Source organism: Hippocampus guttulatus, chromosome 10 (genome assembly GCF_054856545.1).
Source record: "Hippocampus guttulatus isolate MCC_2025c chromosome 10, RoL_Hgut_1.0, whole genome shotgun sequence".
Taxonomy (NCBI): domain Eukaryota; kingdom Metazoa; phylum Chordata; class Actinopteri; order Syngnathiformes; family Syngnathidae; genus Hippocampus; species Hippocampus guttulatus.
The window spans coordinates 6,180,758-6,194,935 of NC_141270.1; the positions used below are offsets into that span (position 1 = coordinate 6,180,758).

At 45.0% G+C, this 14,178-nt stretch overlaps 1 protein-coding gene across 2 annotated transcripts in view; it reads right to left on the reverse strand.

Annotated features, from left to right (window-relative positions):
* meis1b (Meis homeobox 1 b) overlaps window positions 1–14,178 on the reverse strand; it is an 88,548-nt gene that overhangs the window by 27,584 nt on the left and 46,786 nt on the right. The gene's annotated exons all lie outside the window — the stretch shown is intronic.

Genomic DNA, 14,178 nt, shown 5'->3' on the forward strand with positions numbered 1-14,178 from the left:
TTTACAGTACTTCACCAGTTATAGATGCGCTAACTCCAGAAGCTACTTACAAAACGTTCATTTCGAAACAGCATTATATTAATTCATGAAGGTTACTATCAAATTTGATTTACTGGAAATATTGCCCGCTTTTTTGGAAGCACATTTTGCATACCCGCCCTCTATCAAACGGCGCTACCTGAAAAATTCTAACCACTCGCTTTTTATTAATACTTTTACTTTTACTACCAAGTACATTTGCTGTCAGAAGATGTGATTACGAATCATTTTCTAAAACCAAAGCACACATTTTATTGACGAAAATTGAGTGGAGTGAAATTTGAATAATAAATACCTAACGTTAAGTACAGATGAGTGAACATTTGATTTCAATTTTTGGTAACAAATATCTGATACTTTAAGAGTTTTAGTCATATTGTAGAGTGACTTCTTACCAAAGTTATTTTCTTAGAAATTGCTCGTACTTTTACTCAAGTACTGCTTTCTGCTTTCAGGTAGTGTACACAAGACTGGTCGGACGTGTCTGCCGACATCTGGTGACATTCCACTGACTTCATTAGGGAAGCGAGGGGGAACCCCACAAACACGGCCAGGGAGAAAAAGACAGGATTGAAGCGAAAGAAAGAGCGAGCAAAACAAGAAAAAAAAAAGGGCCCTCCCCAAACCTAATTCCCCCTGATTGGGGCCAGCTCCAATGCAGCATAACAAAGGACACTCAAAAAAATAATAACAAAAAAGAAAAGCGCTTAGACGTCTCCGAGCTTGTAACATGAATAATTCAACAATTGGCACTTTGTCATCGAGTGTCTCTCCATATCTCCTGGAGATGGGGCGAGGGGGGTTGTTGAACAGATGTTTTCATGCATTAATGAGCGCTTTTCCTCGCAAAAAAACACAACCAAAAAACAGCTTTTGTTGGTTTAGGGAATTCCCTCAATGCTTTGTGGCCTTTTGGGAAACAAATGGAGTTAGCGGCGTGTGGAAAGCGTAGCTCATCTTGGGTAATTGATCATCATCGGCAGCGTTTGTCTAATTCACCCTCCATGCCGTGCAAAATCGGGCTTCATAAGGGTGGGAAGTAAAGTACAAACACTAGAGCAGATTTTTCTATGATTGGAGGCTTTTTACTTTTTTTCACCACTGAATATGGTAACACGACATAGACAGAAAAAAGACAAAAAGGTAAAGTAAACAAAAGCTGAGTGGTCGACTGGTTAGCACACCATGCAAGCCTCGCAGTGCAGCGGTGCAGGGTGCGATTCCTGCTCCGGCCTTCCTGTGAGCCCTGCGAATGGCTGGCAACCAGTTCAGGGTGTAAAAAAACAACAACATAATGTGAGTAATCGTTTAGAGATCTTTTTTCATTTGAAATGGTCCAAATGCTCAGAATTTCAGCCTCTAAACAGAAAATATGGTCCGATGTCATGATTCCTCGATGAAAGCAGACTGGATTATCTTTTGGGTTTTTTTTTTTCCATAATAAGACATTTGCAAACATCCTCTTTTAACTGGTGAAAACCAGGGCATACATTTTCCGACCGACCAAACAAAAAATGCAATCGTTGTCTCATTATGTACGTGCCTTTTCTGCACTTTCAATTTGAAATAATATCCTACTTTTGAACAAACTTAAGCTAGCAGTCTTTAATGGCCAATGGTACTGCATTGAGTACTCTCGCCACCTCAGCTGCCTTCTGTATAGACAGAGGATTCTGGCATGTACGTAAATGAACGATGAGACTGAAGTGTTGAAAAAGCATTGGTTGATGCTAAAAACGAGGGCGCCCTGCGTTAGCTGGGGCCATTCGAGAGAGGGTGGAGGGGACATCGTCGGAGGTGGGCCGAACGTTTCGCCACACCTGCCGCCCCTTTATGGCACGCTGGCGGGCTGCTCGTTGGGCTGCGCCTGATGAGCCGGGGCTAATTCAAGGGGTGATTATGTAGTTTGCTGGACCACTAAACCTCTTTAAGCCCCTAATTACTAACTATTTGAACAAGGGGGGGGGGACTCCAAAAGGTGACGGTGAACGGCAGCCACAGCTGGAGGTGCGCCGTTGTCGCCTCGGGGGGCCGGATCACCATGAAGGTGGAAGGCTGATAGGTGGGGGTGTGCCGCCCTGGGGGGCAACAGTGGGATACCCCATAGTACAGCAGAGCTTTAATAAAAATAAATAAAAAAATAAACCCCACCACTGGCTCAAACAAATTACCGTACTTTATTGCGCTTTAAAAATACTTCCTTATTCAGATTCAGATTCATCTCTAATTTGATTTTTAAGAAACCACTGCCCCGGAAGAAAAATTCTCTGGAATATCCCTTTGTTTGCTAACAACTGAGCATGAGACTAGCAAAGGATTCAGAAGTGACATGGGTTAGCAACATTTCTGCTTGACAAGCAAGTTCCTCACCTCTTTTTGGATTTTGAATTAGTTAGAAAAATAAAGCTACAAACAACAATAATAATAATAATAGGCGGCCCGGTAGTCCAGTGGTTAGCACGTCGCCTTCACAGTGCAGAGGTACCGGGTTCGATTCCAGCTCCGGCCTCCCTGTGTGGAGTTTGCATGTTCTCCCCGGGCCTGCGTGGGTTTTCTCCGGGTGCTCCGGTTTCCTCCCACATTCCAAAAACATGCATGGCAGGCTGATTGGACGCTCTAAATTGTCCCTAGGTGTGAGTGTGGTTGGTTGTTCGTCTCTGTGTGCCCTGCGATTGGCTGGCAACTGATTCAGGGTGTCCCCGGCCTACTGCCCGAAGACGGCTGGGATAGGCTCCAGCACCCCCCGCGACCCTAGTGAGGATCAAGCGGTTCGGAAAGAGAGAGAGAGAGAGAGAACAACAATAATAAAACGAAATAAGTCATGCTACCAACATGGGCGCTATGATCAACGCTAGCTTGTTTTGAGTGTTAATGCTAGCTTAGTATTGCTAGTGCTGCTATTTTGTTGGAGCTAAAAATGCCTGTTCTGTGACTAGTTATCAAAACCATACAGTTTTAAAATCTGGATCTCGAGTGGAGTTGGTGCTGGACTGTTTGGCCTTGGCAGAGGTCTTCACTTTTGTCAATGATGTCATTGTTTCCGCCCATGGTAGAAACCAAAAGCTAAGTTTGTATATGATATTATGGTGATTCATAAATGGATTTTTAAGGGTATTTAAAGGTAAGAACACTGCGTTTGTGACATTCACTAGTTTGTTTGAATGTGTCATCGCTTCATGACTTCACAACACTGCATTAGTCCAGCTTTCCTGCCTTTTTGGCTTATTTTGCTTCGTTCATTTCACTCGACTATAAGGAAATGTGACTGCCGCCGAAAGCCGATCCCTCTGAGGAAGCAATTTGGGCACACTCTAATAACCTTGCCGATATTATTACGTTATTAGCATAATTACCCTTTTGCCCCTGACGTTTTAATTAGAAAGTCAGCTTTAGGGAGGGCTGGTAAACGCTGAAAAGTAGGTGAGGTAATTTCACAATTGCTCCCTGATGCTCCAAAGGATGAAGCTCGGTGACGTCTCATTCGAATACATCCACACACAGTAGATATTCGCAACTGTCCATGCCCTCTTCCATGCATCTGCTCTATATTTAGCTTTTTTGTCTCGCGCTACAACACCCCCCCCCCCCCACACACACTTTTATTTTCCTTCCATTTGCCTCCTCCTCCTCTTGTTAAGTTTCTGTTAAGTGCCCAAGCTCGGACTCCTTTCCCCTCCTCCTGCTCATCTTCTCCATCAGTGCACCACTATGACAAATCAATGAGCTAATCCGTCGTAACAAACAAGTGAGCAGCACTTGCTTCATCTCCCGATTGCAGGGCGGAGGTGAAGCGTGCAAGGTATTAACAAGAGTCAAGAAATAAGACAACTCGATTTTGTTGAGAAAACACAAAAAAATAACATCATGAGAGGAAGTCAGGAAAATGTCATGCTTTTGGTTTTGGCTTCGAATTCCACCATCATGACGTGCTGCTCGTCTACATTCACCACCAGCTTGACTGGATATAGGAATCCGCTCACAAGACTGAACACACACGCGATCCATCAATTACACCGGCTTGAGAGGTTGTGTCACAGGAGCAGGGTGCACTGTGAATTAGTGTTTGGCACATCTACCTCACAGTTCTACGTTTCTGGGTTCAAATCTGAGTTTGGAACTTACTGTGTGGGTTCACAAATACTCCCTGTGCTTGTGTAGCTTTTCTTCAGGTACAAACTACTTTGGCTTCCTTTCACAAAAACGCGTGTGCTATTTTCACGCTAGTTTCACTGAGGTTCATCTCTCTCTCTCTCTCTAATTATCTATACATAGATATATATCTAGATAGACAGGTAGCTCAAGAGATAGCTCGATAGATAGATAGATGATGTACAATCTAGCAACACAAAGCCATTGATGTATTAGCATATCTGGTTATCAGCTTGCGCGCACAAACACGAATAAATAACACCACTGACAAAGACACACACGCACACAAATAAATGAAGTATATGTGGGAGGTGGGGTGGGGGGCAGTGGCCCTATAAGTACAAGGTATTGAGCTGCTGACTCCAGCCAGAAAAGATCCGACAATCCCGCGGATCACCAAAACAGCCTTAATGGATAGCGGCTAACAGCTAGCACTAATGTGATTTCACACTAAAGCAGAGTTAATATATTGCTGGCTGAACACAACCAAGCTACACACACACACACACGCACACACACGCGCACACACACACACACACACACACACGCGCACGCACGCACGCACACAAACTGAGGCTATGCTAAACTTTCTTCAAAGCCGCTGAACTTATTTTAAGACGTTTTAATGTAAAACTGCTGATTTGATAAATAAAAGTAGCATGAAAAAGTGCGTAATCCATTTTTTCAACTCAACTGAAGCTTGCCGAGAAAAATGCTGACATTTTGGTGAGTATCTGGATAAAGGAGCAGCTCAAACCATGTTCTTCCAATCTTGCAATACCATAAACCTCCCAGCTTATCGTGGTTCAATACTCGCAAATTCATCTTTTTGTGTTGTTTGTCTATTTACGGTATTTGTGCTATTTCTGAAACACCCAAAGGTACCATAAAATGGCCTCAAAGCTAAGTTTCGCCTGGGTTGTTAGGGGAAATTATGGAAAGTCTTCGCCATATGTCGAATCTTGCCAGCCATGAAATGTTATCTACGATGTGTTTTAAATCATTTCTTTGGATTGATGATGTCATCATTTCTCGGTGACTAATGCATACAGTAAATCTTAATGACAACTTTGAAGGAATTGCTAATTCCAATTAGGATTGTTGAGCCTTGGCGGAGGTCTCTCCCCAAAAAAAAGCCAAGCTGGATGTTTTGATAGTGGCGAGCTGAATGGCTAACTTTTGACCGTATTTTCCACCCTTGGACTTGCCACTCGCTCTCCAATAAATACCACAGTGATGGTGGGGAACTCCGCATCCCACCCATGCGCTGATGTCATAGTTGAGCGCGCGTATCTGCTGTAATGCAGTAGCGCCCGACCTAGAATGATTTATTATTTTCGAGTTATTAGTCTCTCCCCACCCCCCAGCACACAGTTGATAATGAAAGCGAGAAAGACTATGAAAGAGCATGTGCATGAAGCCATCAATCATGTCACTGATGAGACAGAGAGACACACACACAAACACACACAAGCATTATGATGATGCAAGTGGACAAATTAACTATTAATTATGTGTCACTATGGTGGCCATGTTGCTATGCTACTGTTACAAACATAAAAGCAACGGTAGAACGAGACACAATATGAACGTAGCAATATATGTTTTGTATGTTTTCATTCTCCCGTCCGTCCAGCTGTACATCTATTCAATCTACCATTATACCGATTCACCCATCCATCTATCCTTCCATCGACCCATTGATCACTTCTATCAATCATCCATCTAGCCATCTATCCGACATACTCCTGACTATCTACCCCCCTCACACCCTTCCATGCAACTACTCATCCATTGACCCACCCATCCATCCTTTGTTACATCCACTTCTCCGTCTCTGTCCATCGATCCATCTATACACCTTCCATGTATCCATCCACACTCCTTCCACCCGACAACCCCATCCACCTACACATCCATCCATTCTTCTGCCTATCCATCCATTTCAATGTACTAAACGTCAAGTCTGCAACCCTACCGAGACGCTTTTATCATCAATACACACGACCACTACCACAAATTTCATAAACATATGCTTTATTAGTTATTTCTTTGCTTTGTGTGGGAGAGGTCACATAGCGAGGGTCCGTCATGACCTCCCACTCGGGTTACCAAATATGCTCCCGTGCCCCTGTAAAAAAAAAAAAAAGCAGAAAAAAAGGTCCATCCATCATTCTGTCCATCAATCAGAGAACAGATGGCCTTTCATGTAATCTGTGTCGGGACCGCTCGCTACCCCACTGCCCTGGTCATACTACTACCCCCCACACAACACTAAGACCCCATGTAAGACACTGGATCATTCCCAGTTGCACGCACACTCCCATGGGTCACTATTCAGCAAAGATGGCTCATCGTACTATTGTTTTTATTTTGATACACACACACAAAAAAAGCAAGCGTTTGTGTGAATATCTTAATGTGTGTGTGTGTGTGTGTGTGAGGGTCAGTCAACAAAAAAGATGCCCCCCTTGTCTGCCTTTGGTCTCTAGGGCCTGTCAAGAGGGATAATTGATGATGTTTTCATTTCAAGGTGTGGGCCAATGTGGGGGTTGGGCACCACAGAATACGCGCACGTACGTGTGTGTGTGTGTGTGTGTGTCGGAGGTTGACTCAGCTGCCTTCCTTGCTTGACACCAAGTGGCGTCTGATACCTTCAATTTGGGTTGGGTGTTCCAGCCGTCAACTAAATTCTCTGAATGTTCTTTTTGTTCCCCACAAAAAGACGATTCTTGATCTTAATCACCCCCCCGACCCCGGCCCCCTAAACGACAATGACATGAACATCATGTTTGCTTTATGATCAAACTTCAACACCTAACTACGCTAGAGTAATTCAGAAGTTGTCTGTCTTTGATGGTTAAAATGTTACCATAATTTATTTTGTTGTAGAAAAATAAAACGTATATTTTTTTCAAGGAAAAAAAGTAAATCAATCAAAAGGACGAAGACACATTTGTTGGGATGAAAAGTCATATTTTGATAGCTTAATGAGGGAAGATTTTACAAGTGAACTTTAAAAATATAAATTTATTCCTGTCATAACATGCCTTTGGTCAAAATATATTATTAGTCGGTGCAGGAAAGTCAGAATCATTTGGCGATGCGTCACGGCATATCAGCGGGAATTGACCTAAAGCTAAGCTAAGGAAGAGTCATTGTGTTCTTTTGTTTGTTTTCTTGGCACAGCAGGGCCCATATGTAGATATGCACTGTTTTTTTAAACGCCAGAACATAATTTCACCATTTTGCAGAACCCAAAGCCAGGACTTACGACCCTCGGTTTGAGAACCAGTGCTTTAAATTATGGAGGCTGCAAATAAGTTAAAAAAAAAAAACATCCATTATTTTTTGTTTTTAATGATTGCCATGCACAATAAACTTTAATTAATGGATCAGATTGATAAATTGCCCAGCCAGACATCAAATCATCCCCTCTCATCCCCCGCTCCGCGCCGTACCAATGACAGCGCAACTCACACCAGAGACAAACAAACACACACGGTCTAACACACGAACAGCCCAGAGGCAGTCCCACCGCCTCACATGAAGCATCTCAGAGCGTGCAAAGAACTGCGGCTTGTTCTCCGACGTCACGGCCGTCACGCTAGGTCGCTGGCACATGCGCGCCGCCGTCTGCCCTCTCTTTGAAAGGCGTCAAAGCGCTGGCGCCTCCGATTCCGACGGCCACTTAGACTGCATTAAGATCGCAATCGCGTAACAAAGGGGAGATGTGACTGCGCAGCACGCGGCGGAGAATGGACATTGCGTCTTTGTTTGTCTTTGATATGGAGCTAAAGACGGACGGTCAGCTGATGTTGTGCAGTCTCGCCTCCCCATCCTACCCTTCCCCTCTTTGCTCTGACAAAACAACAACAATCATGGGGTGAGCAGCACTGGGACACGTGGCCAGTCAACCGCAGACAAGGGAGACTATCAACAAAGTCTTAAGAGAGCTGAAAAGCCTTTTTGGAAGCCTTGAAAACTCGAGTGGGGTTAGCTGATTAACCTGTTTTTCGAGCCCCATGCATTAACATGGAAAACGTGTCTCTACTTACAAAATTTTCTAGTTAAGAAATGTCTTACCAATGAATTTCATAAGTAGAGGTACCATTGTATCTTTAAATACAAAAAAGGAATGACAAAAAAAAAACTGGCCCTGGTTAAGATAAATTAAAGTCCTTCAAATAAATTCAACTGTATAGTGTCATATGGAAAATTGTAGACATATGTTTCACCAGACACGGAATCAAGCTCCGCCCACGGCCACCGCGGTCCCCAGACCTCAACCCCATTGAAAACCTGTGGCGCGAGCTTAAAAGGAGACATGAGGATGACTCCGAGAGATTGTGCAAAGAGGAAATGGTCGAAGTGAAACATTATTCGGAAAAGATTAGGTGCCGTTTTGCTGGCGCTCATAATTGTGGCACACATGATTTAATGAAGCCGTGGATGCAAATTAGACACACTGCGGCATGACCGTTAAATGGCACATTTATAGGACAAAGTGTCATTTTTAAGAACAATAAAAAGCCTTTATTTCAGGAAATTAGATAATTTTGCTTCATATTTCTTTTAATTTGACCCCAAACTCAAAAGACTTTTGGTGCACGCTAAATTACGTCAACATAAAACGCCAAATAAAATGTGGTATCGTTTGTTAACTGGTCCATTCATTCATCCAACTGTGAAACATGACCTGACACAATTATTGATTTATTATACCTACACACCAATTTGCAGATTTTAAATGGAGGTTGAAGCTCAATGATGATCTCATTGTCTATGAATAATAATAATAATAATAATTAAGCTAAACGTAGCTTTTCACTGGGTTTCTATTATTTATCAATTTATTGATTTATTCTTATTTTCCCCAATTTTTCCTCTAATCGTCTTTCCAGCATTGTGGAATGCAACATCGCAAATTTCTTGGTAAGATGAAGAATGAAGATTGGGGAGGAACGGCAACAAGGGTCGACTGATGAGGACTTATGTCTACAAAGTCAGCCCTTATAACGAAGAGGGGGGGGCGGGGGGGGAAGCACAAAAGTGACGCTCTTTTGAGGGCGCACTGATGTTCTTGCCCCAGGTGACCGCCGCGATGACATGTTCAGGCTCCAGCAATAAACAGTCTCAGACTGACGCCGTCTGAGGCCGATTTTGGCCTCTTTCGGCACCCGCAGGAGCGCTCGGCAGATCCGCGGCGATCTCATCGGCGCGATCCCGATCGTCCCCGCGTATTACGTGTCGCGAAGAGTGACGAATGGCAAACCGCTCGCACGGCCCACGGATGGCTAATTCTTGTGAAGTGGCACATTTCCTTGAAATTGCTGCTCGCAGAGAGAAAAAAAAGAAGCATTCCTAATAGATTCACGGGGCTTCGGCTTTGCTTAAATGGGCAAGCTTTGTGCATTGAGATGAAAACGTGACGTGGAAAATGCAATTTCAAAAGTAAGACTCAGTATTTTTACCTTGAAAATACAGTCCACTGAGAAGCAGAAAGTAACCGCTAATTCGGGGTATCACATCGTTTTGCTTTGCGATACAATTTGCGATAAAACTTCAATATCGCTATTGTCACAGCCTCATCTTACACTTCATTACATCAGCCGGTGGGCCAGTGGTTAGCACGTCCGCCTCACAGTGCAGTGGCAGGGTTCGAATCTGGCCTCCCTATGTGGACTTTGCATGTTCTCTGCGTGGGTTTTCTCCGGGTACTCCGGTTTCCTCCCACGTTCCAAAAACATGGATGGCAGGCTGATTGATCACTCTAAATTGTCCCTATGTGCGAGTGTAAGCGCCAATGGTTGTTCATCTCTGTGTGCCCTGCGATTGGCTGGCAACCGGTTCAGGTTGTCCCCCCGCCTACTGCCCGAAGACAGCTGGGATAGGCTCCAGCACGCCCCGCGACCCTTGTGAGTATAAGGCGGATCGGAAAATGAATGAATTGAACCGTGACCCTAAAATCGAAAATCAAATTCAAGTTTGGGAGAATCGTGACACCCCTAGTAAATTCTCCTGCACATGATGGCTCCTTTTCCAGTGCTTGAATGAATGATGTGGCTTTTTTGTTTCTATTCAATGTGTGTGTGTGTGTGTGTGTGTGTGTTTTGAGCTAGTAAGGGTAGCACATGTGGGTACACGAGCGCTTAAATTCGCCTCTAATTGTATTAACGGTGGATTATGCCAGGATTTTTATTTTTTTATTTAAACGCTCTCTTGGTGCGTTTTATACATTTTAAAAGCAAGATTAGGTGGCGGCGTTGGTGGGGAGGGGGCAGAGGTGGTTGCATTGTGGGGGGGGGGGGGGTTCTTCTTTTTTTTGCTGTGTTTACGAGCTGCGATCGCGGCTGCCTCTCGTTACGCCGCCAGCGTGTACAAATAGGCGGGGAGCTCAGCCAGCGACGGGAGCGTGAGCGATAATGTCGACGAGATCGTGTCCCAGTCTGCCAGCTAACACGCTAACACCCTCCCTGTTTGAGGCAGGCAGCCATGAACGTGAATAACAGTTGGTGGTGGGGGGGGGGGGGGGTGATGCCAGGGTGGGGGTTTGAGCCGTGCTTGTGAATTCCATCTAATTACTCCATCACGTAATTTCACAAATTGCCTTTTCAGAGGGGAGAGGAGAGCGGAGCACGGGGCGCGTCGGAGGCCCGAGCTTTCATTTACTACTCATTTCTTGTTAAATTAAACAAGAAAATACCATTTGGATGAAGGCAAAGGGGGGTTCGGGGCAGCAAGGTGTCGATTCCAAATGCATGATGGGATACTTTGAAGAGGCAGTACCGTGTTTCCTCCTCAGTGGCCTGCGCTGCAGCTCTGACACTTATGCCCAAAAAGTAGCATTTTTTGCAATACATCTGGTTAAAAAAGTGCGTGGGTCTGTGACCCCCCCCCCATAGCACCGAAAAAAACCTGTGCCCCCTCCAGCATTCAGGTTGCTCATCGCTGATCGAAATTATTGATGACATCCAAGGTCCACTAATCCCCCAAATTATTTACATTCTTGCTGGAATTGGGTTTAAGACATCAGCCGAAAACCCCAAAAGCTGAAATCAGATGCCGAAACAATGTCTCCTGCCACCTCCGACTCCATCTCCTGGCAGCTTCTTCCCACCACCCACCTTCCCTTCCACTCAGGCACAACGACGACTCCCCCTGAGGGCCCGAACGTGAGCGGGGAGGGTCCCACTGCTCTCGTCTGGTTTTGCTGTATCAACAACTTCTCCTGCATGTGCGCTCAATTATTAAATACACTTGAAAGATAATGGAGGGGGGGGGGTTGTATGTGTGCAATTGATGTAACACAAAAAGCAGAAGCTGAGACACTGAGGCAGCCAGTAAGGGTGGCATTAACTGGAAAGTAGCGCGATTAAAATGATGGCAATCCTATAAAAAAAATGAGGCATGCGATAAAACCAGGCCAGTGCAGATATTCACGTATTAGCGCCAGGTCGTCCCGTTTCCTCGAAACAGGACGGCTCACAACTACGGGCTCACTTGTACGATCCGCCCATCCATCCATAGAGAACTGTCAATTCGGCGTGATAGGAATTTGTGTCATTTGTGCCTTTATACAAATTCTCAGTAAAACTAATTCTCGAAAAAGTTTCATGGAAAACTTTGTTGTGGCTTCCATAGCCAAGTGGCCAGGCGATATTAGAATAATGTCCGCCCAAGAGTGACCTCAGGTGGGGCACGTATGCTGACTTTAGCTCTTCCAAGCGTTGGTTCTTTTGTTTCCCCTCATTGTGTTACATTGTTTGAAAATGACACAAAGACTTTACATCAAGGTTTACATCACCGCTATATCGATCCATCCATTTTCTGATCTGCTATATCCTCACGACGGTCACGGGGCGCGCTGGAGCCTATCCCAGCCGTATTCGGGCAGTAGGCGGGGGACACCCTGAACCGGTCGCCAGCCAATCGCAGGGCACACGGAGACGAACAACCATCCGCGTTCACACTCACACCCAAGGACAATTTCGAGTGATCAACCAGCCTGCCATGCATGTACTTGGGATGTGGGAGGAAACCAGAGTACCCGGAGAAAACCCACGCAGGCACGGGGAGAACATGCAAACTCCATACAGGAAGGCCGGAGCTGGAATCAAACCCGTTACCTCTGTACTGTGAGGTCGATGCACGAACCACTCGACCACCGGGCCACTCGTCGCTTTATCATATTTTTTTGAAGCGTTCTTTTTTTGGGTTTTTTAATGTGTTTAAACAGGATATTTACTTATTGGAATGCCTTCGCCAGTGGGAAAGGAAAGTCCCAGTCGTTTTGCACTTTTCAGCTGCCTCTTAAAAGGCACATGCATATGTTATTTGTTTCAAACACGTTTAATGCAGTTCAACATCATTAAACAGTGTGCCATGGGAAAAATTATCTCCATTTTTTAAAAAATGGTTTCTGCATATTGCATATGGTGGGTGGGTCTGCAACAAACCCTCCGCGATTAATGGGAGGGCGGGGCGGGGGTGTGTGTTCACTGCGCTATAATTACATATTTCTTGGGCATTTAGAATTGGAGTGTAAACCCAGCCTTGTACGCTGAGGGAATGAAGCTAGCCCGCGGTGTTGGCGTGACATTTTGGGTTAGATGAGTTCAAGTGTAAAGATGAACCCCCATCAAGTCCTCACTGAGCGAGGAAGTGCCCTGGCGTGATCTTGTGGTCCGCTGCCGCTGCTGCTATCAGCACATCGAGTGAAATCACAAGCTGCTTCTCACCATTTTAGGTCTCTTTGAAAGAATGACATATTTGTTTTTAATAAGCGCTCCATCAAAGCATCTACACAAGCCACTAGCTTGGGGGGGGGGGGGGGGGGGGGGTGCCACGCTTGGAGCAGATGACAACACAAGTGTGTGTTTATGAGAGAGATGCAGCGTGACAGTAGAAGAAGAAAAATGAGTAGGGGCTGTGATCCGGCCAACATTGACGTGTCGGTTGGCGTGCTAAAAACCAAAGTGGCTGCGGTCGCGTCGAGATGTTTTCACACGAAATGTGACGCTGAGAGCAACTGAGGAACAAAATCTAGTATATGATACTTTGTATCTGACTGGTGACTGCCCTTTGAATGACTTTTATGACAATACTTGGAAGAGTGAAATTCAAGAAAACAGGCAGTTTTTCAAATCTAATTAGTGACAGTGACATCGGTGACAATACGGGAAGGCGGGACTTCATTCGAAACCAAAGTCACGGAAAGAGAAACTATGTGTGCATCATGAGTGAATGGAATTCTCATGTCTCAGCGGGAAGCATTCTATTTGTATGGACAGAAGAGAAACCCAAATGACAGAACTGGCATTACCACAAGCCGACTAAGTGAAAGGAAACATTTCCAAGGCCACAAATTTCTTTTCTCATGATTATTTTTGAAGAAAAACATTTCTGTTTGGAGAAAAGGGAATCCCGAGTCTCAGAGGGCATAACAATACTTGATCCAGCCATCCATTTTTTAATCCGCTTATCCACACAAGGGGCGCGGGCGTGCTGGAGCCTATTGCAGCTGTCTTCGGGCAGTCGGCGGGGGACACTCTGAACCGGTTGCCAGCCAATCACAGGGCGCACACAGACAAACAACCATTCGCGCTCACAATCACACCCAGGGACAATTTAGAGTGTTCCATCAACCTGCCATGCCATGTTTGTGGAACGCGGGAGGAAACCGGAGTACCCAGAGAAAACCCACGCCGGCACGACATGGAAACTGCGCACAGGAAGGCCGGAGCCGGAATCGAACCCTGCACCTCTGCACTGTGAGGCGGGCGTGCTAAACAGCCGACCACTGTGCCGCAGAGCAACACTTGACGACTGAGTAAATAGAATTCTAAAATAGTTTTTAAAATAACTTTAAAATCCAGTCAGAAACTTTTTGATATGAAAGAGATAAAGAGAAACCAAAGTCATAGAGATGGAAGAACTACATGCTGACTGAATGAATGCAATAGTGGATTACTTTTGAAAAAAAATCGA